The 27519-nt window shown below is 35.5% G+C and overlaps 1 pseudogene; it reads left to right on the top strand.

Annotated features, from left to right (window-relative positions):
* The first annotated feature begins 17068 nt into the window (after window positions 1-17068).
* LOC149158350 (mannose-1-phosphate guanylyltransferase 1-like) lies at window positions 17069-25679 on the top strand (annotated as a pseudogene).
* Window positions 25680-27519: the final 1840 nt, after the last annotated feature.

Genomic DNA, 27519 nt, shown 5'->3' with positions numbered 1-27519 from the left:
ACATCCATGACCAAACTTCTAGCTGGAATCTGGACGAGAGAAACAACTAAATCTTTGATCACTCCTACACATTTAACCTTTTTTGGAGTCAAATGAATAGTAATCTGGAGGTTCAATTCTTTCATCACTCACAAAGGCATCAAATTATATGAAGCTCTAGAATCCAACATACAATTATGTAGCATAAAAGAATGAATAAAAAAAGATATATAAAAGGGTGGAGTGGAAGAGTCCACTTCCTCTACATGAGGTCCAAATATCACTACTGGTCTCTCATCTTGTAAATTTACTGTATCAACCACATGATAATCTTGAGAGAGATTAATAAAATCAGAAATTTGTTTTTTTATATGTAGGAGTTTTAGACAATTTTGTTAAAGGAACTTGAATCTTAGTATTCTCAAATTCCTTTGTTATGCTAAAAAGATGATTTTGCTTCCCAATGTTTTCTTATTTTTCATCATTCATATTTTTGTTTGAACCATAATTTGGATCATCTACCATTTCATGAACAGGTCTATTTAGAATCCCCATACTTGATTTTTGCTTATAACTTTCTCCTTGTTGAAAAGAACTTTTTATGCTTGAGTCAACGTGTTTCTTCCCCTTATCCTGTTGATTTTGATTTTGTTGTGGAGTTGCCATATGTTGAGCCACTGGATCTTGTTTTCCATCATTAACCTCCTGCATCCTTGACCTTTTTCTTGATCTAAGGTCATATTTCTTTTGTAATTCAACTTTCATAAAATCAGTAAACTTTCTGCAATAATCATCAATTTCATTATCATCTAGAGAAACCTAAAATTCAGAATTCAAATCCTCTATTCTAATCATATCTTCCTCCCCATAAAATGTTGATATTTGGTTTTCATGCTCCTTAGAAGTTCCTTCTACTACATCTTATGATTCATCTTCAATGTATAAGGGAGGTTGCATCTGATCTTGATACTTACAATCCCTTTGCAAAATCTGTAATGGTGGCTTTCTAAACTGAGGGTTAAAATTTCTATTGTGTCCCTACTAAAATTGTCTAAGTCTATTCTTATTTTCCAGTTTCAACTTGATTAGTTTACTGGACAAATTTTTAATAACCTTAGTCATTTATTCTAATTTTTTCTCATTATAATCAGGGACAACTTTCATTTCTTCTTCTTTTCCTTCCCCTTATCTTTCTGATTTTGTTAAGTGTCTTTTGGTTTAATATTTCTTGCTGCAGACAAATTGGCTTCAATTTCAAGAGCATAAATCTGTATTTGGTCCAATGAAGGGGACCTCCTCTCCCTCAGAGTAAACCCAAAATCAGAATCAAATGCTCCTGCAAATACTACTTTTTCTCCTATAGGAGGAGGCTTAATTTCTCCAGGAAAACTATTGTATAGCTTATTAAATATTTTTATGAATTCACCTACTTGTTCTTCAGACTTCCTTTTAATGGCATGAAATTATGTTAGAAAATAGTCGTGATCTTTCTTTTCTCCCCGCCTTTGTGTAAACACATTTTCCAACTCTTCCCATGTATTAATTGAATTTGCAGGAAATCTTTTGAACCACTTCCTTGCCTCTCTATCCAATGATTTTAACAAACAATCTCATCACCACATCTAGAAATTCCATATTCAAATTTTTCAGCAGATGCAGAAAATGTAGCTATGTGATTCTCTGAAGTTACCTTAGATGCAGAAAATGTAGCTATGTGATTCTCTGAAGTTACCTTATCTTCCCCTGTGAAACGAGGTAAAAATTTAAAGTAATATTGTGGAATTGTATTCATAGGTTAAGGGAGATTCAAGGGAGCATATCTATTAAACATAAAAGCAGGAATAACCATATTTAAATTCAGATTAGTTCCATAAGGGTTACCTTCTTGAAAAACAAATGATTGTGGAGGCAAGGATGATATGGGAACTACTTGGTTCACAATAGAAATAGTTGAACTTGTAGATGAAGGGTCAAATACTTCAATTTCTTGAAACTCATGGAAAGAAAATGAAACTCACTCAAAATATTTTTCTTCCAAAGTTGGTTCAGAAAAAGATGTTTGAGAAGGGGAAAGGGCCTCTTTGGAAAGATAAAAATTCCTTATTACTTCTTTTGAGTGAAAGACAAAAAACAGTTGTGTGGAACTAGTACCAGGAGCAAATAAAGTAGGATCTAGGGTTATTGGTGATTCTGATTTCCAAACTCTCCTAGAAACCAAATTCTCTAGATCAGAAAGAGCAGGATTTCTCAACTGTGAGGTGTTCGACCTCCTATGTGGTTGTTTTAGAGCTAGGTTTGAAATTTTGAGGAGAGTCTCAAATTAACCACTTTCCTCGCTCATCAACTAAAGAAATGATCTTGTAGAACCTAGGAAAAAATAACTTCAGATTTCCATTCCCGGCAACAACGCCAAAAAATGTTGTACCTTGGGAGACAATTCATGGCTAAGTAGAAATTAGTGCCCAAGACATTTATTAAAATTTACAGATTTGTTATTCATCTGTCTCATGATTTTGCAAACCCCATATTATTAATTTTTAAATTCTTTAATATTCAATACATAAAATGCAAATTTGAATGGCCTTTAACCGTTGGATACAAATGGATTGAAATTTGTGAGAAGTGTTGGGGAAAGCTTCATAATAAAAGTTTGTCTCTACAAAATCTTTTATCATAAACTTAGAGGAAAATGTCTTTCTTTAGAAAGGAAACTATGAAAGAAGATCACTGTTTTTAAGAATATTTTTAACCTCTAAATTTACAGAGAATTATATCCATTAACTGTAAATAAGTAACACACTAATTCAATTCTTTCAATGAAGAAATAAATACATAATATGACACTGGGAAAATAAATCATACCCAACAATTTCTGGAATCACTGAAATCTTTCTTTATCATTAAAATAAAGATCAAAGTACAAGGTGGTACTCTCTGAGGTATTGTGAAATTCAGAACCTCTTTTCATCTTCTTGAGATACATTTATACAAAATTTGCAAAAGAAAGTTATAAGAACTGTCAACATCCTAAGTGAGAGACTATTCAACATTACATTGAAATATAAAATTACATGATTTGAAAATAAACAACTTCTAAAGTGAACATTTAATCTCAAACAATCTGAGATTGTGGAGCAGTAAAGGGTTATGCTTCTGTGGCAGCAAGCTTGTGGTGACATCCATTCCCTGGTCTTCCTCCAGATATCTGTACTTGTGCTTGGAGAATTCATAAACTTGACATGTTGTATCCTTAAGTTTGTGATTCTCCTATATGTAGGCTTCTCGATAAACAAAGTCTTCATCATCCACACAAGTTGAAAATATTTATGAAGATAGTTTACAATTGTAGCTCCCTTTAAAACTATAGTATTTTCATGTGTAGAGTTAATTTCACTTTTTGCTTCTACCAGCAATGTTTCATATAACTCCCAGGATAACAAATTATTTCATTGGTCCCAACAAGATGGCAAACCAGCCCTTGTTCTTTTATCAAAATTAATATCAAAACTCATCATTGCTTCTTTGATCTCCACCAATTTCTTCTCTGTTGCTTTCCTCTTCGAATTCTTCAATATCATCTTCTTTATCTCCATTACCTGCTTTGTTCTGTCTTCTATCCCAAAATCTTGTATCTCCTGTGTAGACTTTGAGTTTAAGAAGACAATTAACTTCTTAGCAAACTGATCTCTATTCGGTAACTTCTGCTTATTACTAAGGATGACTTCTTCTAATTCTCTAACAATGATATTTTCCTCTTCAATGATATTTAGAAACTGCCAAACACTTTTTACAGTATTGATTATATATTTCCACAAGATTTCTCTTGCTTGTACCAGGGACATATTTCCTTTCACCTTTTCTTTCAGTTCTTTAATTTCTTGCTGAGCAGCCTAGAATTCCCTTCTATATTTTTCTGCAGTCTCCTTGGTCATAAACAACTCTTGCTTAGTTGCTTTAATTATTTTCACAACATTTTCTAAATTTGTCTCCTTCTTCTTCAACTTGTTCTCAGAAATGTGCAACTCAATCCTAACCTAAGTCAGCTTCTCAGCAGGGTCTTCTGAATCTGTTGCAACCACAATTGGGCATACATGTGAATCAATCCTTTGTTGTAAAGAAAGATTCACCTCCTTCAACTTCACTATCTCCTCATTCCTTTTTAAAAGTTCTTGGACTAGTAATTCTTTTTCTTTCTCAAATCCTAATACCTATGAAGCCATGGGATGTTCTAGTGAAGGAAAGTTCAACTTTTTCTTCAGTGTTTGAATCTCTATATTAGCATTGTGCAACAATTTCTAAACTTCAAACATGTCCTCGAGATTAACACCAATTTTTACAATTATCTTCTTTAGCTCTTCATTTTGGGTATTAAGAGATCTGGAGTTTTCTTTCTCCAACTTCAGCTAGTTTACCTCTTTCTCCGACATATTTCCATCTTTGGAAGCAGCTGAAGTAGATTTGTACATATCATCAAAAATTAATTTCGCAGTTTCCATATGAAGATTAATTTTATGAGGCAATGTAATTCTCTTTGAATCCATTGTCAAATTGACAGTCTTGAACCTTGCTACAGATGTTAATGACAATGCTGATGGATGAGAAATATAAAATTTTAGCTGATTTTTCTCTAAATCCATAACTGATAGAAGACTTGTCTGATGTTCACAAGATATTTGGGCTTTTGATTGGGATTCCATGTTTTCTCTGATTTTCTTATTTCTCTCCTCCACCTACAAAAACATCTACTCGATCATAGAAACTAAATCTTGAGAAGATTCCCCTGAAACTAGAGAAGAAGGAGCAAAAGAAGTTTCCCCTAACTGCAATTGTATGCTGGGAGCTGCTGATGCACTAGCCTCTTTAGATATCTTTTCCATTTTTGCTACTCTGTCCTCCTCTTCTTGTAAATCAACCACCTCTGACCTGCCCCTCTTCATGTTGTTTTCAATAGCTATAGGTGTCTCAATCTCTACATTCCCCAAGGGAGGTGATTGTCCTCCATTTGCCAGTTTTCCAATTTCTATCTTTGGTTCAAGTACATAAGGAGCATATCCATTTTCTATCTTCCTATCTGAAATTATATGATATGGGTCATAAGCCCATTCTCTTCAAGTAACGAATTCATTCCTTCTAATAGTTTATGGACTTCATCTACTACTCACCCAGTATTAACAATTAATGGTCCAACAGTCCTAGGCAACTTAAAAAGGAGTCCCTTATTTACAGGTACAAAATGTACCTGATCCACATTTAGACTCTCTCTAATGAATTCAAGAGCAAACATCCTCATAGGAACAAAAGTTGGCAATTTGTAGGGTTCAACCTCAACTCCATATAACCTTATTTCAACATGATCCTGGAAGGATAGCTAGTCTCCAACTTTGACATCCTTACTCACTTGAAGGAAAGATTGTGTTTTAGGGAGAAAAGCTTGTGTAGGTGAACTATAAATGATTGAATATACAACATAAAGGAAAGAGGAGGAAAAATATGACATACCTTCATTTTTGGGATCATTTCTTACTATATCATTCTAAAAGAACATTGATTTCTTATGCTTGAGGGTGTCCATAATATTTAACCCTAGATGTATAAATTTCTCAACATTGGCATAAAGGAATAAATATGTTACAAATGAAGGAAACATAAAACAACCTGTAAGAGTGAAATTCATGAACTAGACATTGATTTCTTTTTACGAATAAGTTGGTATATCTAATACAACGCCTAGGTTCATCATTACAACAAACATTCCTAAGACTGTTCTATCAACTACTGTAATGTCCTCTTTCCCTAAAATTCTAGCCAATGCCTGAAGAACGAGTCGTACATCTTCAATAGAAATATCCAAGGGAAAGTGAGTGGAATCTATAGGGAATTGTTTTCCATTATTCATTAGATTCAAATGAATTACAACAAACTCTCGTTCAAATAATTCTTCAAAGTAAATAGTCAATGATTCTTCAGAGAAAGAGAAGAAAGACTCTTTTGAAGGATAGCACAATGTTTTTTGAATCAATAGGGAAGGCACCTGAAAAAAAATTCTCCAAGCCTATTTATCACAAAACACCTCTGAGGATACATCGCTGAAACTAGCCAATGAATAAACTCAAGGAACATGTATGTTTGAGGGGAAAAGACAGCCAACAGACCAGATTTTATCATAACAACATAAATTGGGGAATTAGACTGGTTTAATTGAACATGTTGGTAAAATTCAGGATGGTTGACAGGGAAAGAAACATAAAAAATGTCTCTTTCGGCATCCATGAGCGGAATATGTGAGGATGAACCGACTAAAACAAATTTCTTGGCCATTTTAAGAGATAAGCGGTTGATTATGGTTAAGTACCTGGTACTGGTGATGAGGTTGACTGGGATGTGAGTTGGACTTCAATTTTCTTGGCAGTGAACAACAAAATAGTGTACTGAACAAAGCTAAGAAAAGGTTTTTATAGCGGAATGAAAAAAATCATAGGAGGGAAAAATGGGATTAATTTCCATCATGGGAAATGACTGAATTAAATAGAGGATTTGACAGTTTGGATTATAGTTGGATAAGAGATGTGACATGGAAAATGAAAGCTGGATGAGCTCGCTCACTTGTTGTCGTCACTGCGGGGGGACTAGTCTATATGGAACCAATTTCCAGGTGGTGCCCCCGAAATGAATCTACACCATTCATTCGAAAGTCAAGAGGCAGAGAAAAAGTCTTTGCGGGGGCACTGCTTGTGTTAATCTCCTACTCGATTTTGTTGTCGGGTTTTCTCAATCTGGCGAGTCCCATCCTTTATACCTTTCAAGCATCACAAACCTTCTTGCACTTTAACACCTCCGACTGCCGCCACAAGGTCCCACCGCCCGACTCAATTTATTGCAATAACCTTTGTAAATACGAGATATTAGTAATGTAAAGACTTTGATAAACTATCATATCTTAGTTTAATCAAATAGCAAAGTCTTTCACACTTTCTTTTCCTTTTCAATATTTGATTTTTTTTTTTTTACACTTGTGTTTAATATGTACATCAAATTTAAAATAGGTTACAGGACAATCCATAAAATTCTCATTGGTTTCTTCAGTCCTAAGGCAAGCCACTCTTGGTGATTTCATCAGGCCTTAGGTAATTCATTACTCAAATACCAGAGGAGGAGAGCCCAATATGTAAATATTGAAAGGTTCTTTAGCTGGAAAGCTACTCATAAATTAATAGGTTCTTTAGACCACAAACTTCCTAGTGATTTCCTAAGGCAAGCCACACTTGGTTGTTTCTTCAGTCCTTAGGCATGCAAAGGAGGACGAGATTTCAACATGGGAAGGTTCCTCAACTTGTAAATGACCATGGAAGTATAGAGATTACCCTTTTTAGATATTTCTTCAGAGAGTACAAGCACCAATCCGCTTTACCTAAGGCCACATCTAGTGTTTCCTTAGCCACCCTAAGTACTTGAGTATCTCTATTTTCTAGTGAGTAGTTTCATTAATACACAAACTTCCCAGTGGGTTCTTCATTATAAGGGAAACCACTCTTGGCTGCTTCAATAGTCCTTGGTAAGCCACTGCTCTCTATCCTCCACTAGAAAACCCTCTTAGCTAGTCTTTCTTTAGTCTGAGTTATCCCTCTTTATTGAATTTATTTTTTCTGGTTCCCTTCCTCTTCGTGAGGAATTTTTTTCCTCTTCCCCCTTGTTGAATCTTTCCCTTCAAGAATGAATGAATGTGACCCAAAATCCTCTCAGCTTCCCACTTATTTTATATTCCAACCAACCAACCATCTGCTTCCCCCTCTTTATTGAATTTATTTTTTCCCTCTCAGCTTCCCACTTATTTTATATTCCAACCAACCAACCATCTTCTTCCCCTCATGGTCAACCCAAACCAATCCATGGATAACCAACCAATATTTCCATTAATGATTTTGTCCTTCCTTATCTACCCATGCTTAATGCAAATCACACATAATTCCAAGGACAAAATGATGCCAAACTCTTCCTCAAATCCTTCACAACTCATGGGGTGGTGCCAAGTCTCCCTCATGGTCTCGTTTTTCCTTATCTATTACTTACAATCAACCAACCACTCCTCATATGTTCTTTGGCCATATTCCTCCTCTTCCCAGAGTTATCATTTCTCATTAAAAATTTTCCTTTCTTGGCTTGAATTTTTCTCCAAGGAAGCATTTTCCTTGTCCTCTTGTCCAACTCCCTATTAGTGGTGTAATACGCCGCATTAGAAAAAAAAATTGGGTCCATGACTCATATTTAAGACAACCAAATCCTCAAGAAATCTCCCTCCTCAAGCTCTGGAATCCATGTCCCTTTCTCTCAGCCTTTTGAGTTTTTTTAGTTAAATAATTACAAGGAATTATTTATAATGTTTACAAGGGGAATTAAGCCACAGTGGATGTCACAACCCCCCCCACCTTAGAGGAACACCATCCTCGATGTTCTATGACTGAACACAAAATAAAATATGATTTAAACCCAACAAGGTTTTTTGGAGCTTCATAATTACAGCTTGATTTACAATTTCAAGTCACATATATAGCTTCTTTCCCAACATCTAAATAATCACAAGAATATATTAAATCAACCATTTTTTTAGGCTCTTTTGAAAAAAATTTAAGACCTTTTGTTGCACTCAATCCAACTTTCTACACACTATGATATCTTCGTGTTGATGCTTGTTTGTCCTACAGCCAGCTCCATTCACCTAGACCAGGAAATTCATATGCTTTCCTATAACATGGCATATAATCTCCATGAGGCTCATCATAAGGGAATTGAAATAAATTTAAATCATACCTCATTTGCAACTTTTAGGCTCATGTAACCCCCATTCCGTGTGGTCTACCTGTATGTATTGCAAATGATAACATATGTGCCACATCCCTTAACCAAGGATATAGTTTATGGATAATAAGCTTGTTGACATAGCCTTTAGCATTTCCCGTTAATGATATACACATAAGCACAATATAAGAGTTATAATCACATGATATTACATCATAAATCAGCCAAATCTACTTTTTGCCCAATTGATTCCTCACATAGCCACGAATCGCACTAAAATTCTCATGTCATCCTTACTTGCATTAAATAAATACAAGTTCTATTCTTCCACGGGAATGACGCTTGAAAAAACTTATCCAACACAATAGAATTCATATATGTATATAAACATCAGCATTATCATGAACATATCGCATATACAAATAACGTCAAAGTCAAGAGAAATTCCTTTGAGTCATTTTCATGACTGTTACAACCCATAAGCATTAAAGTAAAATGGTCCCCAAAAAATCAACTCAATCCAAAAATCGATTCAATCCCCATGAGTTGAGTGATCATGGTGTTGTCGGCCATCATACAAATGTGTGTGTTTATTCACATACCACAGTCAGTCCAAGAATTCTTTTGAAGGCTTAGAACAACCTTAAAGTCCTATTTTCCTCAAGGTAATTATGGAATGGAATCACTTCCAATATACATGGATATATGAGCATACATTAAGGAGCTTGAGGGAAATTCCCGTGTCCATGCTTAGGGAAATTCCCGTGTCCATGCTTTCGATTGCTAGCACACACACTCAGTTGTTAGTGTATTGGGAAAATGACATAAATAAATATACTAGCTATGATTTCACCATGCTAGGCCAAGCACAATCCTTGCAATTGTTCACACATCCTTGCAATTGTTCACACATCCCCGGAATTCTCATGAGTCACATGTCTCAAACCAAGACACAATTAACATGTGCATTAGCTTGATTTCAAAATTTAAAATTGCCCACACATTCATATCAGCAGGTTCACTAGACTACTCTCAATGATTTCAGAAATAATTCCTTAATCAAGACCATCAATAGTAATTATAGTCTAACATTATGATCAGTTTTAAATACTAGCTTTCTTACTAAGACTAACAATAGCCATTAAGTTCAACCTCTTTACCAAGACTTTCTATCATGGAATTTCCAATCTAACAATATTAGTTTATATATATATATATATATATATATATATATATTCCATCCTTATAATTTATGATTATCACATTCATAAGTACATCACAAATATGCATGCAATTTGCAATCAGTACATAACAGTCGATTCATGGGGTTGTACCCAACAATTACTTTCACATGCAAGTAATCTACACATAATCAACAATCATAGTGATGCCACTAGCACCGAATAAGTAAACATCGAGACCCGTCACTCTTGAATACAACCACAAAATATGATACCTCCAATCCACAAAAGGCTCTTTATTTATATCCCAATCAATATATTATATATATATATATATATATATATATATATATATATATCCACAAAAGGCTCTTTGCTTATATCCCAGTCAACCTTTTATATATATATATATATAAAAGGTTGATTGGGATATAAGCAAGGATCCTTTTGTGGATTGGAGGTATTTATATATATATATAATTCAAGAAACACATGCATTTCCTCAAATCCATCAAATCATTGAAACATTCACATGCACACCTATTTCAAGTGTGTAAAAATTCTCCACCTATCTAGTAGTACTAGTACACTACAAATAATCATATACAAAACATGTAGATCATTTTTCCAATACCAAAGAATCAAGAAGCATCCATGGTCATAGCAATAGGTTTTCCAGACCTTCAAAATGCCTAATAGTAAACTCATGTAACCTCATTGCATGCCAAGAGTTGGAGCTCCACTCATCTCCAAGGGTCCAAGCATTGAACCTTTTGCTTTGTTAATTCTATAACATGGCAACAATAATCCCCAAAGGTCTAGGGTTGCACCTTTGTTTTCATTTCTTTTGTGATAGAGCCCATCCAGTAGAAGTATTGAACCTGGAATCTCTTATACCACTCTGTAGGAGACCCCCTGCTATCCCTAGACCATACTAAATGTAGAAGGAAATAGTTACTATGATGGCCCAATCTCCAACGTTTAGTTATGTAAATGGGGTAATCAAATTTCAATCTTTTTCAGCTTCTCAAAAGCCGGAATAAACTATATCATTGCATTCATCTTGTTGAGACCTTTTTGATGATATAAAATTTACCTTAATCTTCTATATATCTATATAAATATAAGTTTTGGCCAAGACTCTTTGCTACATCATCAATGTCCTCCACGTGCAATGCCTACGTGACTTCTCTACCATTGTTTATGAATCCATGTGCAAGAGCGTACTCGCACATAGTTGCATAGTTGAGTAGTTGGCCTTAATCACCGGTTACAAAAAAAAGACAACATGCATAGAGCCCAACCCCATCTCGGCTAACCCCGATCTAGTCGACCCCGCAAACCACCCCCAGTGAACTCAACCACTGAACTTCGATATATGACCCGATTCTGATCACGGACCCCTATCTAAAAAGCCCAATCTCGACCACTCAACCTAATTCTTTGAATCAATCCCGACTTAAAAAAATATTTTCCTAGACCAATAGTCTTACTATTGATTTAATTGAGAATGAACAAATTTATTTTCCTAATCAATAATCTGATATTAATGTAGAATGAACACATATTTCATTTTCGAGGCACTGATTACATATTTTCCAATTGTTTAGTGAGGTTGGCATCTTCATGTGATTTTCCTTTTTCAAATCTACTCAAACCAAATGTAATCGATCAGGAAAAAAAACATTGCATAGTAACCGTAAAACTAAAATAAAACCCAACATTAGTGAACTAGCAGCGTTCGGAAAAGGTCAAAGTGGTCAAAGCAGTGTTTAAACCGATAAAGACTACCAACTTGCATGATATCCAAATGTTTTCTAGTTTCAACGAAGCTCAATCCCTTGAAGCAGTCTATCCAACCATCGGGGTAATTGATGCTGCCATTCATGCATCCTCCAATCTTATGGCTGTCACTCCTTACGGGACTTTGAGTGACATTCGGAGAAGATCATGGTTTTAAAAAAATTTGCCATCTGATTTTATAAGAAATTAACTGCAAATCAAAAATGCAATTAAGGCTTGACTTTAAGCTGGGTATAAATTCTTTAAATGACAAATTTTCGCTTAGGGTTTTGGATATGACATGTCATAATTTAATATGACTAAAAATATTAGAGGTATGCACTGGTTTGATACATAGTTTTAAGGAGATATAACTAAGGTTATTATATATGATAAAGGAAAAATGTTTATATCTTTTATGATAAATTTGTAAAGGTGATGTTTTAGTATTTTGATGTTAAGGTTTAACAATGGATGCGGTAGTATTTTGATTTTAAGATTTAAAGAAATTTGGAACAAATGTAAGTGTGGTTGAAAAGATTTTTCAAATTATTTAAAAAAATATAAAATAATTATAAAAAAATGTGACAAATGATTTTTAATAAACGAGAATTAATATTTAGAAGTCATTAGTTGAAAGTAATGGTAAATGAAATATAAATTTAATTATTTTAATTAAAATTTGGACAACTATGAAATTGAATGAGATACCATGTTATTTAACACTATTAAATATTTGAAATAATTATCTCTCGGTATATTTTCATAGGCTTATTTATTAAAAAGTATGACTAAAGATAACAATAATTTGGGCAATTTTTTTAATGTCTTTACTTTAAATCATCTTTTAAATATGAATTTTAAGGGAGTGCATTTGAAATTCAGACCATAGTTGTGGGAAATTGGAATGTTGTAACTTGAAATTTCTACGATCCTCCTTTCTTGATCACCATATGACTTAAAATCACAAGGGATGAAAATTTCACTATTTGGAAGTCAAATGAACATATTATAACAATAATTTGTATCATGTCATTTTGTAAAGGATGAAAATAAATAATCTATTAAATAGAAAAGTTAGTCAATTTACAATTAAAAATCAAATTTTAAATCAAAATTTAATCAGGATATGTTATTCAAGAAGTTTTAACACAAATCAATAAGTTTAGAGATGATTCTTCTCAATCACATGAGTTGATTTATAAAAAATAATTAAAAATTAAAATTAAAAGACATAATAATTCGAGTTGATTTATAAAAATTAATTTAAAAAAATAAATAAATTAAAAGATATAATAATGTTTATAAAAAATAATTTAAAAAAAATAAAAATTAAAAGACATAATAATTTGTGAATAGAAAATCAATAAACAAAAATAATTCAAATAACCTTATTTTATATTTAATTATTATCCATAATTTCCAAAAGTGATTATTAAATTTAAAAAGATAAATTAAAATCTTAAAATTGAAAATAAATTAAATATTAGATATTATTTTTGGGATTCAACTAAGTTAACTAAGTCATTCATCTATGACCATTTCCATGAGAGGTAGTCATAAGTGACTAATTTCTCATGATTTTTGAATAGTCCACTTAGCGCTCGTTCTATCTCTCTATTTTAACTAGCTCAAAGAACAAAATTAATATAGCAAAGATTAGAATGAACTCTCATAAGCTCCATAGTGAAACAGGTCATTGGGAAGTTCCTAAAACACCATGGATGGAAATGATCTGCCATCTCGGCGAGGATGGAAACCACTTCCTCTTAGAGTGCCCTGCATACAACTACATTAGATCTCACCTTCATAAACTTTGTGGCAATTCTGACCTTCTAGCATTTTACGATGTGAAAATTATATTGAGGTCCGGAGGCTTCTCTCCAAGCTATTTCAGGATAGGAATAAAATCTTAAATCAAACTAAATAATTTGTTTCTTTAGGTCCGATAAACCAAAGTTTGGTCTCAATGGATGTTAACCATCATCATCATCATGATCATTAAATTGTTTTGCAAAATGAAATGATTATAAAAATATTGTAGTTAACGAAAACAATTATTATTTTTATTTAAAAAATAAAATAAAATTACAAATTTCTAATAATTTAGTCTCTAAAACTTGACTATGTGATTGAAATTAGATTATTATTAGTCTCTAATTAAATTAATTGATTTTGTACTTATTATTATATTATTATATTAGAATATAAATAATTTATATTTATTATTAAATTAGAATTTAAAAATATAATTTAATTATTATTAACTATATTAAATTTGTTTATATATTAAAAAATAATTTAATAATTAAAAAATGTATTTTTATTAAAACAAATATACAAACATAAAACAACAATCAAAATACATTGAAATAATAGACAAAATTATAAAAACATATATATATATATATATATATATACACTTAGAATATTATTGAAATTTGAAAATGTCACATAAAGATTGGACTTATTCAATGTATTCATCCAAAACGCAGTGAAATACTAAAATTCTTTTGCACATGATTACTTTTGGTTCCAAATACATAAATCTTCCAAAATAATATCACACACATATATTTTGAAAGTATTAATCTAAAATGTAATGGTTGAAAATTACTTTCTAGATATTTTCAAAAAATTATTTTTAAAAGTCAAATCTTGTTAAATGAAAACTACAATCGATATTTCATAATTATTTATTTATTTTTTAATAATATTTATAAATATTTTATTAAATAGTAATTGTTATTTGTCCACTAAGACTAATTTATTGGTAATTACAAAAAACTATATAATCAATTCATGTTCTTCTAGATTCAGCCGCACAGGGTCTCTCTAGTGGCAACACATATGTATGACATCAAACAAATATATTTGTGAGTCACTTCTCTGTTCAACTCAATGACCTTCCACCTACATGTGTTTTACCTCCACAACTACGTGATTAACCAGCAAGACAATCACGATTCACTACTTGAATATGAAATCTACAAGTATGATTCAGTGTGCTGCAAAGAACATAAATATAACAATGACAAAATAAGAGCCCATCCAAATTACCATATCAAAATTGAGAAAAAAAAATTAAAAAAATAAAAAAATTATTTTATAATGTTTACCTTGGAAAACCTATTTTAATTTTTAGTCAATTTAGATTTAATTTCACAATCAATACAGTCTGAATGCATTATTACCTTGTTGTGGCAGGGAATAATAAAGCAAGATATAAGAAGTATAAACAAATTTGACATACTATAGCAGTGTACCTTAAAACTACTTGAAATAGCCACAGTCATCAACAAACATTGTGACAAAGTGACCACACCTAACATAACAAATAAAATTTAACATAAGATGGCAATCTACCGTAAATTGTCTTAAAATTAACGAATCTGGATAAAGTAGAGGACTTACTTCCGGCTGTATCGTCCGCCATACATAGAACTGTCAATCCATTAGTCCTCTTGACATGAAAAATATAGCGATCCTGCAAATAAGAGACGTGGTTGTCCCCGGTACCTGGAATTTTCTACAGTATTTGATGCGCGATGGTTTTCGATGGTCAAATTCCGCTACGACTGTGGAGCCATGAGCTACCAGGGTATACAGTATCGCCATGCGAGTCGTTGCCTTTGCTTAATCTTTTCATTTCTATATCGAGACGCCTCGACGTTCAAACCACCGATGTTTGAAGGGAATGAAAGACCGAATGAATAAGTCTGTTAATTGCCCCGATCCGTTCGTCCTGCGTCGAGCTTCAACTATGGGATCGAAAAAGGAAAAAATGGGCAGAAGGGATTGAACTCGAGATCCGACGAGATGAAGAAAACCCTATGCTTTGGGTTTGGGAGGGAAATAGTAATGGAATGGACATTGCAAAATGCAGCAAAGTACAACGGGATATGCTCGTAATATGATTTTTTAATTGTGATTATCAATTTAAAAAGCTTATACCTATGATTTGTCGTTGACCTGATTGACGAGCAGGACAATCATGATTCACTGCTTGAATTTGAAATCTGCGAGTACGATTCACTGTGCTGCAAAAGTACATAAATATAATGATGACTACAATCAAAATTGAAATAAAATTATTTTTTAAATTTTAAATATATATATATATATATATATATATATATATATATATTCTTTTTTAATGTTTACATTCGAAAACCTATTTTAATTTTTAGTTTATTTAGATTTAATATCACAATCAACACATTCTGAATGGATTATTACCATAATGCGACAGGGAATAAGGGAATAATAATATATGACATTTGACTAACATATATCTCTTGGTATGGTATCATGTAAACGTATACATTTGTTTCTTCGTTCTTTTTAAATCTCTCGCACACACATTTATGTATTAGCAGTAACACCCGGTATACCAGTATGAGAAGGTCGATGGAATTAGCAGTAACACCCTGTATACCTGTATGAGAAGGTCGATGGAATTGTGACGGTATCAAATCTCTTCATGAATGGCGTCTCACTCTTTATAAGTATATTAGTGTATCTTTTTCTAACATTAAAGAAAAATGATTACTATTTTCTTAACGCAATTATATTAGGACTATTTTATATTTTAAAATTTTATTTTTTTAAATGTATTTTTATGTTAATTTTATTAAAATTACAATAAATATTTATTAAAATTATAAATTTGAATTAAGAAATTTACATGATATATATATTTTAATTTTTTTTTTTAAATATTAAATTTATTTATATAATAAAAAATATATTTTAAATTTAAAAAAAATTGAGTTAACAACAAAAACTTCTAAAATCAATCAATTTTTTTTTTTTTTTTGCAAAATTATAACAATTTCTAAAATTCAAACAACAGGTTTTTTATTTTCATTTTTTTTTGTTTCCTTATAATAATTTGTAATGAGTTAGATTATTATTTCGGGAGGCATATTATTTGTGTTGAGAGGCGCATTACACATTTAGTATGAGTGCGATGTACAAGTGTGTCAAGTCCTCAAAAATAATAAAAATAATTTTTGCTAATGTCCACCAAAACAAAACAAAACAAAGAAAACAAAAATTAAATAACCATATAAATAAATAATTACATGGAAGGTGTTCCTCTGCTCGGTTTGGCTAAACAGATTTAGCCAATCACAGAAGCTTATTTTCATTTGTCTCCTTCCTGTTAAAATCTAGCACATGGACAGCACCCCCGCGTATTCGAATGCACCACCACAATGTACTCAAGCTTCAACATTGGAGTTCTAGGACCTGTTTCGGGCATCTTCGCCTCTTGTTGATTAGCAAAGGAGGGAAATGGTCAAAAAAGCTAGGAGAAGGAACAAAATACCATGAAGGCCCTTATATTGGTCGGTGGTTTTGGAACCACACTGCACCCTTTGACATTGGGTGTCCCTAAGCCTTTGGTTGACTTTGAGAATAAGCCAATGGTTTTTCATCATGTAAAGCTAATAAACTTGTAAAAGTAGCATGATAAACGAAATTGTCTATTTCTTATATGGAACATTAAACAATTTATTGGATTTCAATTTTTGAGCAAATTGAAGCACTCAAACCTATTGGTGTTGTTGAAGTTATGTTGAGATTCTTGAAGGCATTTGAAATGAAACTTGGGATTAAGATTACCTGTTCTTAGGAAACAGAGCCCATGGGCACTTTTGGGCCTTTAGCTCTTGCAAGGGACAAACTGATAGATGGATCTAGGGAGCCATGGTTGATTTCCATACAAAACATGGAGGAGAAGCATACATCACAGTGACCAAGGTACAATTTGTTGTCCTACCTCAAGCCCCTTCTCACTTGGAAACATTTTCCTTGTTTTGTTTTTTGCAAGGTATGTCTTTGCAAAAGCCAAATTTCAAGGGAATTGATTTTCATAATTTCATTATGTAAATTCTCTCTTAGTTCAATTTTTTTATGGTTGGTAAGGTAAACAATAAACAATTAATCTCTTGAACTAGGTTGATGAACCCTCAAAGTATGGTGTTGTTATTCTTGACTAGGACACTCGAAAGGTAGAGAGTTTCATTGTGAAGCCCAAGGTATTTGTTGGTTGGTGAAGGTGGATATTGGTGGCCACTCACCTAGTCCACCTAGACCTCCAGTCAATTTCATATGTTTCCTTGTTTATTGTAGCATTTACTATTTTTAACATTTTTTCGAGTCATGAAATTTGAGAGCAACTTTCACCCCCTAAACGACGTTTCTTTGAGGTCCGCAGCAGGCCCATAGTCATAGACACAATTAGGAGGCTGTGACAAATCCTGTAGTACTCGGAGAGATCTTTCCAACTAGGTATCGTAGCTGCCAAGCGAAGATAATATGACCAAGTTACAACCCTCAGAAGTTGGCTACCCAAGTAACCCCAACGAGGCGCACAAACTCTTGGCGTTCCATCTCTCGGGGTTAGGGTTTTGGCTATTTAGGGTTTTCCCTTGATGTTAAATAATAAATAGGTTCTTAAGCCTCATTGTAACACAACTCAGACGCATGTAGCCGCCACATCTCTTCTCAGAGATAAGCTACCATCGCCCGAGCTAGTTTATTTCCATTCTATTTGTAAGCATATTTCAGTATTTGATATTAATGAAATGAAGTGTTATTTTTGTTGCATCTCAGTATTTATGGTTATATCTAAAGTTTGTTGCGTTCATGTTGAAGTACAAATGAGTGGTATCATAGTGGTCTACTCTTTCTTTGTTTTTCTTTTCATGTCCTCAACGCCATCGAGATATAAGGAGTTACGGCTTGAACTCGTCGAACCTTTGCAAGACCAGCCTCACAAATCCCGACGGTCTCCCATGGTAGAAAAGAAGAAAGATGAGGGGGCAGGAGGTCCTTTCAAAGTCTTGCTCGAAGAAGCCATCAAGCGAAAAAGGGACACAATGATGGACAACTTTTCCCATATCCTTCAAGGGCTACCTAAAGGCGACGCATTTTCTTACAACAGCCACTCTAGGAGCGCCACACCCTTTAAGGTACAAGCTAACTTTGACATCCCTACATTTGAAGGTTAGATTGATGTGGACACGTTAGATAAATGGTTAAATATGTTAGAAGGATATTTTTATTTCATTATTTTTCCATCCAGGAAAAGATTACTTTCGTACTTCTCAGAGCTTCCCCCCACATTAAGGACTGGTGGGAAACCTATTCTGAGAAGAAGGACGAAAGTTCACCCTCACTATTTTCAACTGCACCCACTTGGAATTCATTCCAGGACGCCAACAAGGAGCAGTACTACCCTCTCGAGTGCTATGAGGATAAATACATAAAGTGGACCACGCTGTGGTAGGGAAGGGATGAAGACGTGTCAGATTTTACCAATTTTTTTCATACCCTTCACACGAAGTTGGGTATTAAGGATTTCGAACGACATTTGGTACTCAATTACCGCAGTTGTCTACATAGGAACATCCAGGACAAGATGGAGTTCTTGAACATCTCCTCACTCAACACGGCATACTGATACACTGTCAATATTGAGAGGAAGTTTAAACAAAATAAGCGAGACTTTGGATCTACAAATCCAAATCAAGGAAAAGACATCCCCAAACCATAGACCAAAGGACAAATCTAAGGTAGAGTGACCAAGGAAAACCCATCGAATATGCAAGAAAATAACAACACCATGAAGACAAAGAAGGACACGGGAAAATGGTGTGAGTTTCATAAGAGCTCCACTAACAACACAAGTGATTGTCGAGCCAAGAAGTCACTGGTGGCCAAGATAGGAACATGTTTCGACTATGGGTTAGAAACCGACAAGGGGATTGACAAAGGGAAGAAAATAATTGACACAGAGCGCAGTGCCACTGTGGCCACCGCTAAGATCTAGAAAAATGAGCTTGAAGATCCAAAGGAGGGGGGACACCTCTTCCAGTCATAGATGTCAGTGAAGGGTTCTCCACTGCAATTCATTGTCAACAACCAGAGCCAAAAGGAACTCATTTCAGCAGAGGTCGTGAAGTGGTTGGGCCTAGTGACTACATTACATTTGCAGTCATACACCATCGGGTGTCTTCACCAAAGACGAGATATCTGCGTCAGCCAACAGTGTCAACTTCCCTACAGCATCAAACCCTTCTCGGATGAGGTATTGTATGATGTTGCTCCCCTTGAAGTTTGTGATGTATTGTTAGGACAACCTTGCTTGTGGAAAAGACATGTTGTATATGGGTCTATGCCTTTCTCTATGATTATTACTTTGGGAAATAAGTTGTACATGATACTAGAGGTAGCCCCGCCTGCTGCAATCTTTTTGATCTCTGCCAAGAAGTCCAATAAGATCATTTCACAGACCAGGAATTTTTTTTTCCTTATGATTCACCCTTAGGGAAGGAATAATATTGTGGCTTGGGCTTCGAGACAGGGCTCCTCCGCACAGAAGCAGCAGATGGACAAGGTCATGGAGGAATACATCGAGATATTCGCGTCACCTTTGGGGGTACCTCTACACTCTCAGGTCAAGCACTCCATCAATCTAACCTCGGATGCGGCACTACACGATGGACCGATCTATTGACGCTCTATTCTGGAGAACGATGAGATCAAGAGGAAGATTTAGGAGCTGTCACAGAAAGGGAACATCACGCCAAGCTCATCACCCTGTGGAAGCTCGATTGTATTGAGAGAAGAAGGATGGGACCTGGAGACTCTGTATTGACTATCAGGTGTTGAACAAGATCACTGTCTAGAATAGGTACCCAATCCCATGGATTGATGACCTTCTGGACCAACTCAAGGGGGAAAAATATTTTAGCAAGATTGACTTGAAGTACAGTTATCACTAGGTTCCTATCGAACCCTTTGATGTGTGGAAGACAGCTTTCAAATCCAAGGAGGTCCCTTTTGAATGGTTGTTCATGCCTTTTGACTTGAAGAATTCCCCCGCAACGTTCATGAGATTGATGGATGACATCTTGTGACCCTTCACGAATGAATTTTTGGTGGTGTATTTAGATGTCATCTTGATCTTCAGCTAGAGTTGGGAAGAGCACCTCCACCATATTCGTCAGGTCCTCCAGACCTTGCGGCAACACAATTTGTGTGCCAATTTGGAGAAATGCACTTTTGGCATGACCTAGGTCAATATTTGCAGTACATCATTGACGAGCAAGGTGTGCATGTGGATCCAACCAAGATATAAGTCATTCAGGATTGGCCAGCCCCAACTAATATAACAAAGATCTGCAACTTTATGGGCCTTGCCAATTTCTACTGCAGGTTCGTGTTGGGGTTTTCTCATATCAGTTGGCCTTTAAGCCAAGTCACCAAGGGCGGAGCGAAAGAAAATTTATTTTGGTCTGAAACCCAACAGAAGGCATTTGATGAGTTGAAGCATCGACTCTATTCCTTACTAGTGCTCACATTACCAGACCTACAACAACCATTTGAGATTTAGATAGATGCCTCTGAATATTCCATTGGTGTAGTTCTTACTTGCAGGGGCATTCAATGGTTTACCACAGTGAGACACTTTTGGACATAGTCTGAAAGTATCCCACTTATGACAAATAAATGTGTTCCATTATGCAGGCCTACCATCAATGGAAGCATTACATTATGGGGAAGGAAACGGTCATCCACACAGACCATTGACCCCTGCAATTGAAATAGACCCAAGCGAAGGTGTAGAATGATCACCATGATAAATGGTCCACATACCTACAACAATTCCATTCGAACATTAAGTACAAGAAGGGAAACATCAATAAAGTTACAAAGTGCCTCAACGGACAAGAAGTCCAAGCATTGATCATTATGCTCGACTCCTATGGGCACGGGACTTCAGGGTAGCCGCATCTTTACAAGCGCGATCCAGAATTTGACAACACATACCAGAGACTCCTGGAAGCTAAGAAAGTTCCAAATTTTCACCTCAAGGATGCATTGTTATTCCACCGGGGACACATCTGTGTTCCTTCAAGCGAGCGCGCTAAGATGAATTGGGAGGCGCATTACAGTGGGGTTGTTGGACATTTCAGAGTAGAAAAAATAGTGGCAGTACTACAGAAATATTTCTATTGGTCGAACCTTCGTCAAGATGTTGGGAATTACATTAGATCTTGCACCATTTCCAAACCAACCATCAAGAAGCAAGGCCTATATACTCCTCTACCTACTGCTAGTCGACCATGGGAATTCATCTCCATGGATTACATGTTGGGTGTTTATTCTACTAAGCATGACAACGAATGTTTTTTCATGGTCGTCGATAGATTCTCTAAGATGGCCATTATGGTGGACTACAAGAAGAGTATCATAGCAGAGGCCACTGTTAAGCTCTTCTTTGAGCAAGTTTGGGTACACTTTGGAATCCCAAAGTCGATTCTCTCAGATCGGGACAACAGATTCCTGAGTGCATTTTGATCAAGTCTCTGGTCGATTTTGGATACCAAACTTACGAAGTCCATGACTTTCCACCCCCAATATGATGGCCAAACAAAGGTCATCAAAACGATGATCATCAAAATTATACGCATGTACAACTCGAAGCATCAACGCAGATAGGATGAAAGCCTCCCTTATGTCCAACAAAAATACAACAGAGCTCTCCATAGTTCAACAGGCCATAACAGCTTTCATGTAGGGCTGTGATTTCAGGCATTATGTCCCATTGATGTGGCCATACCATTTGTAGCTAGTGAGGCAGATTCGACTCACATCCAGTCCGAAGCTGACAGGGCTAAAAACTTTATTGAGCACAATAAACACATCTACTAGCAAGTCCATGATATATTGGACAGATCCAATGCTAATTACAACGAGCACCATGATCAACATTGGGTGTCGCACATGTTCCAGGTCGGCAACAAAGTTTGGCTACATTTGCAAAAGGAGTGCCTTGCTGGACCCCACCGCAAGCTTCGCTTACTCCGATATGGGCCACAACCATCACCAAGGCTATACGGGGAAACACCTTTGAGTTCATCATTCCAGTGTTCCCTGGTTTGCACCTAGCATTCAATGTAGACCTCCTTCAACCATACTTTCCACCATTGTTTGATCCAAAATGGATCCTAAAAACCCTCTAAGTCTTCAATACTTAAGAACTATCGCCAAGGAAAAACCTTCAAGAATGGCGGAAAACACCATCGGACGAGAAAAACATGCAGAAATGGCGAAACCAGTGTCTATCGGAGGCTAAAGCAACATTGCACCGGAGCCGTCAGATCTGGCCGATCAACGGTCCAGATCTAATCGGCATATCGCAATCAGGGTGGTAAGTGGAGTTAATCGAAAGCAGCCTTATGGAAATCACGATAGCGATTAGCGTGATCTAATGAGGACCATTGATAAAGCGCGCAGATCAACGGGCCCAGATTAAATCACAATATTGCATCGCTAAAAAACAAGGGAAGGACTTAACTCGCGGCCCGAAGGTTCGACGATATGCGATTGCAATGTATCGCATCACAATATCGCATCGTAGTTATGTTAGGGGTGATGCCACAGGCCAACGACCATGCGATATGCCGATGCGCCGATAGCCGATAAGGCCGATCGGAGCAATCGATGATCAGAAATCAAAAGCGACATGTGACATGCGATAAAGCTGGACCCGACGGGGTTTATAGATGTGACTTAATAAATTTTGAGTTCTGATAAAAAGGGATTTTCTATGTATTTACGCATTTCCGCTATAAAACTGAAATACAAAGGAAATGCGCCCAAAGCGATATAACTAGACCTGAAAGGTTTATAAATGCAGCTATATATTATTTGAGTTCTGATATAATGCATTTGTCGGGTTTTTCTATGTATTTGGGGTTTTCCATTATAAACCCAAATACAAAGGAAACCATGGCTCATGGGCACTTGCGACTTGCGATAGTGATACAAAGGTAGACCCGATGGAGTCTAGGGTGGAATTGATAATATTTGAAGTCCGATAAATGGTAGTTTGGCGGATTTTACAACGTTTCTATGTATTTCTCTGTGTAAACAGAGAAACGATATTTTTTGGGATTTCAACGCACCGATGGTCCCTTCCATTGCAAAACAGGTGGCCACCATACCTGAAGACATTACACCATGATTGGTTAATGCTCAGAGGGGATTTGAGTGGATAGAGGCTGGGAGCCAGAGAGCCCGAAAGGGAAAATGAACAGACAAGCGCTGATAGGCTTAAAAGCCACTCAGTGTCAGAGATAGAGACAGGCAGTGCTGAGACAGAGAGAAAACAGAGACAGAGAGTGAGAGGGAGAGTCTGTGTACTCAGAAAGACTTGAGGGATTCAAGCAAAACCCTGTTGTTTGTTCCTGTTGTGTTGAGACTCAATTTGAGCTCACATTTGTAAAAACTCTACTCTTGAAGACATAATAGAGAGGTCACCACTGAAAGCTGGACTAGGAGACGTAGCCCAAGAGTTTTGGGTGAACTCCTTGATTATTTGTTGTGTTATGTGTGTGTGTCTGTTATGTTTCTCTAACTGCTCATTGTCTATATTATTCACAATCTTTTCGATCCATTGCACTAAGTAATATAGGCAAATCCTGCACATGAGTTTGTAATACCTTAATATTAATCTAAGATCTCATTTTCAGATCATTGTTGGACACATCCGACATTGCAGAATAACTCACACCAAGAGAGCTAAACCCAGACTGCATGGAAAAGGCCACAACTAATCAGATCATGGACATGCAGATCAATAACACTCACCAATAGAGGATCCATCTATATGAAGTTGTTAAAGCAAGCCAACTCCTTCACTAGGGAAAGTGGCTCACCACGGACTAGGTTAAACAGAATTTTCCTCACCTCATGGAGGCTCTGCACTTAACAGGGATCATTAATTCCTAAGGAGGGAGGAATGATTCATGTGGATATTTGCTACCACCCACCTATTACACTTAGTCCTCCAGTCGGTTTCATTCCTTTCCTTGTTTATTGCAACATTTACTATTTTAGGATTTTTTTAGGTCCTGAACTTCCGGAGCAGTTTTGACCCCCTAAATGATGTTTTTTGAGGTGCACAATAGGGGCTTGCCGCAAATCTTGTATTACTCAGAGAGATGTTTCTATCAAGATATCATATGCACAAAACATAGATAATATGACCAAGTTATGACCCTAAGGGAAGTTCGTTGCCCAACTAACCCCAACGGGGCCCACAAACTCTTCGTGTTCCATCTCCTGGGTTAGAGTTTTGTTTGTTCAGGGTTCTCCATTGATGTTCAATAATAAATAGATAATTGAGAGGCATTTAGCTGCCACATCTTTTCTTAGAGATAAACTACTATCGTCTGAGCTAGTTTATTTCCATTATGTTTGTAAGCATATTTCGTTATTCGATATTAATGAAATCAAGTGCTATTTCTGTTGCATCTCGGTATTGAGGGTTATATCTATAATTTGTTGCATTTCTATTTAAGTACAGATCATTGGTAACAAGATCAATGTGAGAATATACCTTCTGAACCCAGGTGTTTTGGGACAAATTGAGTTGAGACCCACATCCATTGAAAGTAAGTGTTCTCAAAAATTGCATAGGAGAAATAACTCTATATTATGGTTTCAACTGGTTACTAGATGGATATTGGGTAACCCAGAGATTATATTTCGAGCGTAAGGCTCTACTTATATTCTCTTAGAAGAAACACCTCGAATAAATTAGCAATTATGGTTAATATTGTTGGAAATGTGATTGTTGACAACACTTGATGGATTTGTGAGGGTTGCTTGATTGGGTTAGATGTAGCCATTGGACCAAGTTGTGTGATTGAGGCAGGAGTGAGGATATCATAGTGCACAATTATGTGTGGAGTGTACATCAAGAAGTAATCTTGTACTATTAGTTAATGGGCTTGCATTGTAAACATGACCATATTGGGGGAGGATGTCCGTGCTTTTGATGAGTTATACAAAAATGGACGTGTGGTCCTTCCTCATAAAGAAATCAAAAGCAACATTCTCATGCCAGAAATTGTCATGTGATTAGAAAGATGGGGAAGGCCTGGTAGCTAATTGGTTAGTGTAATATTAATGATACTTGTTCATGTCATAGATTTTGGTGGTTGGTAGAAGGGATAATGTTCTATGTTGTAGGCTTATGTTTGGGGTTGGGGTGTATATTTTTTTCTTCTTCTCTTTTTAGAGGTTAGGGTAGGAATGCAAAGTTTAGGCTGACTGAAAATCTTGAGATTTTTCTTAGGCTTGCACTCTGTGGTTTCCTATAGGCACTGATTTAGTCATGATGTCGTTAGAAAGATGTGATTTAGTATTTCTTATTTTAAACTGTCTATACTGTTATGTTCTTGAAATCTTGGTTTTATAATAGTCAATAGTTAAAGAATATTTTTGATCAATTATTCCATATCAAGGAGTCATGTGTTAATGCACATGTTGGTTAAAATCAAGCTAGGAAAGAAGCAAGGAGTTGTGCGTTAATGCACATGTTAGTTAAAAGAAAGCTATGAAACAAGGAAAGAGTTGTGTGTTAATGCACATGTTGGTTAAAAGCAATCTATTAAAGAAGCTTTCACATGGGTAAAGATATTTGTAGGTAGTTGTCCAAATTTAGACCCTAACAATTAATGCCAAGAGTAATTCTTAAGGATGAAAAGCAATAAAAAAACATATGATTAGGGAGTGCACAGAATATTGATTGAGAAAAATCAAAATGATGGGATCCCCTCAAAAATTGAGGATATTGGATTTGTCAATGCCATCAAAATTATCCATTTCAAGCTGGTATTTTTGTCAACATTTAGCACTATTTTCTTACCATTCAAGAGAACGTTCACAAACAATTAGTAAAAGTGATATTTTTGAGAAATTAACTCATGGTAGTGGAACTAGAAGCATGCATATTCATCCAAAACATGTTCATGATTATACTGGACCTTCATGTAAGAAGGAACATATTTTATATCAATATTAGTAGGCAGGGTTCATCAGTTTCTACATAGACTTGTGCAAAGTGAATTGTACCATGAGAAGGGGAATCTAATTGTAATTCTTTAGAATCTTATTTCTCTGCTCAAAAAGAAGGGAAATAAGTGCACCAAGATCACTATAGTTGGGTTGACTAGGTAAGTCAAGAAGATTGGAAGTGTGACAAAGGTTAGAGATATGAGAGGGGATGTGAGTAAGGGTCGGACAATCTAAAAGAAAGTGCTTTTCATCCTCCACTTTATTAGTATCAAAACGTTGATAAATTATATCATCCCAGGGATACTTGGGAGTATACCATCGCCCAGTTTCAATCTGAAGTTCATGAGAGTTAGTTCTAATCTTAGCGATGTTCATATTTTTCTACAAGATGATAAAAATAGGAATATAATTATGGTTCTCGAGGGTGGGGTTGATCACCTCCTTATAATATATTAGCTTCCTTTTACCCTTCAGATATTTATCATCCCATAACTTGTACTTAAATTTGGAGGTGATAGTATCATTGACACTTTCTGTGCTTCCCAGGATGATCTCCTCATTTATCCTCCAGTAGCTAAGCCAAGATTGGGCATCCTTATGCCACCCACGCTTGAGGCGAAGGTGGGGGTTTTAGGAAGGCTATTGGATTCTATGTTGTAAAGCTGCTTCTTATACATAAGATATTTAAACATAGCCCTGATTTCAATAGGGGAGAGGCCAGCTTCGATCAAGAGGATAGGATAGGGCGTATTTCCCTTGATCTTGAGGTTGTAGGTTATGAATTGCTTTTGGATTGTCTCAATCTTTCTCCAAGACTCTCTCGATATACTGTAACCCCAAACTTCACAACCATATAGGACAACATGGGTGACGAGGGTCTCAAAGAGGAACCTTTTTTTAC

Source organism: Pinus tabuliformis, chromosome 5_2, assembly GCF_031772625.1.
Source record: "Pinus tabuliformis cultivar Carrire ecotype Pingquan chromosome 5_2, CPIR1, whole genome shotgun sequence".
NCBI lineage: Eukaryota > Viridiplantae > Streptophyta > Pinopsida > Pinales > Pinaceae > Pinus > Pinus tabuliformis.
This window is presented reverse-complemented; position numbering and strand designations above follow the sequence as displayed.